Source organism: Harmonia axyridis, chromosome X (genome assembly GCF_914767665.1).
Source record: "Harmonia axyridis chromosome X, icHarAxyr1.1, whole genome shotgun sequence".
Classification (NCBI taxonomy): domain Eukaryota; kingdom Metazoa; phylum Arthropoda; class Insecta; order Coleoptera; family Coccinellidae; genus Harmonia; species Harmonia axyridis.
In genome coordinates, this window is record NC_059508.1 from 38,101,404 (window position 1) to 38,106,403 (window position 5,000).

At 41.4% G+C, this 5,000-nt stretch overlaps 1 non-coding gene across 1 annotated transcript; it reads right to left on the reverse strand.

The window, feature by feature from the left end:
• Positions 1 to 2,267: 2,267 nt before the first annotated feature.
• Positions 2,268 to 2,386, reverse strand: LOC123688426. The gene has a single exon (XR_006749948.1). It is a non-coding gene; the product is annotated as a 5S ribosomal RNA (ribosomal RNA).
• Positions 2,387 to 5,000: the final 2,614 nt, after the last annotated feature.

Below are 5,000 nucleotides of genomic sequence, written 5' to 3' on the forward strand. Positions count from 1 at the left end.
AAAAAAAAATTCGAGGACACCTCGGTCATGGCAAGTTATTTTCCACAATCCATTCCCCAATCGACGTACATCACAGAAAAAATCATCTCTCTAACTATCCTGGTTCAAAAGTTGTATCGGAACATTTTCACGTCGAAAATATATCTCTAAGTCCAGACCGATGCACAACGTAAACTAGGCTGAACCGATGCACCACGTAATATCGGGCAGACCGATGCAGAACGTAAACTCGATCATACCGATGCTTCACGTAATCTCGATCTTACCGATGCACCACGTAAACAAGGGCAGACCGATGCAGAACGTAAAGTAGATCTTACCGATGCACCACGTAATCTCGATCTTACCGATGCACCACGTAATCTCCATCTTACCGATGCACCACGTGAACTGGATCTTACCGATGCAGAACGTGAATTGGATCTTACCGATGCACCACGTAAACTCGATCTACCGATGCACCACGTAATCTCAATCTTACCGATGCACCACGTGAACTGGATCTTACCGATGCAGAACGTGAATTGGATCTTACCGATGCACCACGTAAACTCGATCATACCGATGCACCACGTAATCTCGGGCAGACCGATGCACAACGTAAATGACGATCGGGACCGGGGCGATCGGTCGTATCTGACACCGCCGGCTCGGTTCTAACATCGTCAATGAGTCGGGGTTGAAAAAAAGGACGTGAACATTTTTCCTTATAAAAATCAAACCCGATCATGGATTTTGATTCTGATTGTTGATTATCGCTATTAGAACATATAAGGAGGCAACCAAATCAAATTTGAGAAAATTCCACGATCAGAAAATTTTTTTCGAAAAAAAAAAAAAAATCGTAATCACCTCGGTCATGGCGAGTTATTTTCCGTATTTCATTCCACAATCAACGTACAACATAGAAGAAATCATCTCTCTAACTATCCTGGTTCAAAAGTTGTATCGGAACATTTCACGTCGTAATATCTCGCCAAGTCCAGACCTCGGCGATAGGTAGTATCTGACACCGTCCGCTCGGGACTGACATCGACTTGGACTCGGGCTGATGATGGGGAGGCGTTTAAGGACGTGAACATTTTTCCTTATAAAAATTAAAGTCGACAATGAATATTGATTCTGATTACTGATTTACGCTTTAAAAACACATTAGAAGGCAACCAATCGAATTTGAGGAAATTCCACGATCAGAAAATTTTTTTCGAAAAAAAAAAAAAATCCGAAAAATATTTTTCGATTCCTATTACTGATTTACTCTTTTAGAAACACATTAGGAGGCAACCAAATCAAATTTGAGAAAATTCCACAATCAGAAAATTTTTTTCGAAAAAAAAAAAAATTCGAGGACACCTCGGTCATGGCAAGTTATTTTCCACAATCCATTCCCCAATCGACGTACATCACAGAAAAAATCATCTCTCTAACTATCCTGGTTCAAAAGTTGTATCGAACATTTTCACGTCGAAAATATATCTCTAAGTCCAGACCGATGCACAACGTAAACTAGGGCTGAACCGATGCACCACGTAATATCGGGCAGACCGATGCAGAACGTAAACTCGATCATACCGATGCTTCACGTAATCTCGATCTTACCGATGCACCACGTAAACAAGGGCAGACCGATGCAGAACGTAAAGTAGATCTTACCGATGCACCACGTAATCTCGATCTTACCGATGCACCACGTAATCTCCATCTTACCGATGCACCACGTGAACTGGATCTTACCGATGCAGAACGTGAATTGGATCTTACCGATGCACCACGTAAACTCGATCTTACCGATGCACCACGTAATCTCAATCTTACCGATGCACCACGTGAACTGGATCTTACCGATGCAGAACGTGAATTGGATCTTACCGATGCACCACGTAAACTCGATCTTACCGATGCACCACGTAATCTCAATCTTACCGATGCACCACGTGAACTGGATCTTACCGATGCAGAACGTGAATTGGATCTTACCGATGCACCACGTAAACTCGATCTTACCGATGCACCACGTAATCTCAATCTCACCGATGCACCACGTGAACTGGATCTTACCGATGCAGAACGTGAATTGGATCTTACCGATGCACCACGTAAACTCGATCTTACCGATGCACCACGTAATCTCGATCTTACCGATGCACCACGTAATCTCAATCTTACCGATGCATCACGTAATCTCGATCTTACCGATGCAGAACGTAAACTCGATCATACCGATGCACCACGTTATCTCGGCAGACCGATGCAGAACGTAAAAAAAAAGCTTACAGCACGCGGTGTTCCCAAGCGGTCACCCATCCAAGTACTAACCGCGCCCGACGCTGCTTGGCTTCAGTGTTCTGACGAGAACTGGCAATTTCAGCGTGGTATGGCCGTAAACAACATATATTGCGATATTTTCTATGATATCTCACTTTTTGGGAGCGGAAAGGACGTGAACGTTTTTCCTCATAAAAAATGAAATAACTTTTGGATATTAATTCTGATTGTTGATTTAAGCTTTAAGAACACATTAGGACATATCTCAATGAAATTTGAGGGATTTCCGAAATCGAAAAATATTTTTCGAAAAAAAAAAAAATCCCAGAAGACCTCGGTCATCTCAAGTTTATTTCCATATTCTATTACACAATCAACGTACATCACAAAAGGAACCATCTCTCTAACTATCACAGTTAAATTTTTGTATCGGAACATTTCACGTCGGAATATCTCGCTAAGTCCAGACCGGGGAGATCGGTCGCATCTGACACCGTCCGCTCCGGTCTAACATCGTCTTGGAGTCGGGGTAACGATGGAGAGGCGTTTAAGGACGTGAACATTTTTCCTTATAAAAATTAAAGTCGACAATGAATATTGATTCTGATTACTGATTTACTCTTTTAGAACACATTAGAAGGCAACGCAATCAGATTTGAGGAAATTTCAAGATCAGAAAATTTTTTTCGAAAAAAAAAAAAATTCAAGAACACCTGGGTCATGGCAAGTTATTTCCCACAATCCATTCCACAATCAACGTACAACATAGAAGAAATCATCTCTCTAACTATCCTGGTTCAAAAGTTGTATCGGAACATTTCACGTCGAAATACCTCGCCAAGTCCAGACCGGGGCGATAGGTAGTATCTGACACCGTCCGCTCGGGACTGACATCGACTTGGACTCGGGCTAATGATGGGGAGGCGTTTAAGGACGTGAACATTTTTCCTTATAAAAATTAAAGTCGACAATGAATATTGATTCTGATTACTGATTTACGCTTTAAAAACACATTAGAAGGCAACCAAATCAAATTTGAGGAAATTCCAAAATCAGAAAATTTTTTTTCAAAAAAAAAAAAAATCCGAAAAATATTTTTCGATTCTGATTACTGATTTACTCTTTTAGAACACATTAGAAGGCAACGAAATCAAATTTGAGTAAAATCCAAAATCAGAAAATATTTTTCGAAAAAAAAAAAAAATTCGAGAACACCTCGGTCATGGCAAGTTATTTTCCACAATCCATTCCCCAATCAACGTACATCCCAGAAAAAATCATCTCTCTAACTATCCTGGTTCAAAAGTTGTATCGGAACATTTTCACGTCGAAAATATATCTCTAAGTCCAGACCGATGCAGAACGTAAACTCGATCATACCGATGCTTCACGTAATCTCGATCTTACCGATGCACAACGTAAACTAGATCACACCGATGCAGAACGTAAACTCGATCTCACCGATGCACCACGTGAACTGGATCTTACCGATGCAGAACGTGAATTGGATCTTACCGATGCACCACGTAAACTCGATCTTACCGATGCACCACGTAATCTCGATCTTACCGATGCACCACGTGAACTGGATCTTACCGATGCAGAACGTGAACTCGATCTTACCGATGCACCACGTAAACTAGGGCTGACCGATGCATCACGTAAACGACGATCGAGAGGCGCGAAAGGACGTGAACGTTTTTCATTATAAAAATTGAAATAAATGATAAATAATGATTCTGATTGTTGATTATCGTTTTTAATATGCATTAGTAGGCAACCAAATGAAATTTGAGGAAATTCCGATAACAGAAAATTTTTTCGAAAAAAAAAAAAATTCATGAAATCCTCGGTCATCGCAAAATATTTACCATATTCTGTTCGATAATCAACGTATATTTAAGAAGGAATCATATCTGTATCTATCTTGGTTCAAATTTTGTATCGGAACATTTTGACCAAAGTCCGAGCTTCGGCCGAAACAGACACCGCTGACCTGGCCTATCGATCGACCGAGAGTCGGGGATAGAGCGTAAGTGTTGTCTGGAGGGGAACCCTGTGCTCTCCTGACATATATAGGGAAGGTGGTCGCGTTGGGCGATGCAGAACGTTTGGATCGGGAATTATATTTTTGGTTCAGCTATTGGAATATGGTTTATTGTTGGTATATATTGGCGAAATAACGTTCTTACTGACTGGGGATATTCATAAAAATGAGTCCGGAGATTTTCAGATCGAAGTCCGAGTGATCCGACTTGGAAGGCGTGTTGGGTGGGTCGAGATGGCTTAGATCGATCAGACGAGGCGGGCTAAGTGTTGACGTCATGCATCGGTCCATTTTCAGATTGAGTCCGAGTAATCCGACTTTGAAAGAGTGTTGGGTGCGTCGAGACTGTTTAGATAGATCGGACGAGGCGGACTAGGTGTTAACGACATGCATCGGTATATTTTCTGATCGGAGTCCGAAGAAATCGGCCCTAGTAGGCGCAGCGGACGGTCGAGACGGCCTCGGTGGGTCGGATCGATCGGGAAAAGTTTGCTAAATCGTGTCTGGAGGGGAACCTTGGGTTCTCCTGACATATATAGGGGATAAGGTTTGGGTGAACGATTCTTCACGTAAAAGTTGAGTAATTTATTTTTCGATAAGCTTTTGGATATTGATGAGAAGTATATGTATATCTTCGATTAAAAGAATTCTTACCGTCTCGATGTATATTATATTAGATATATAAGAA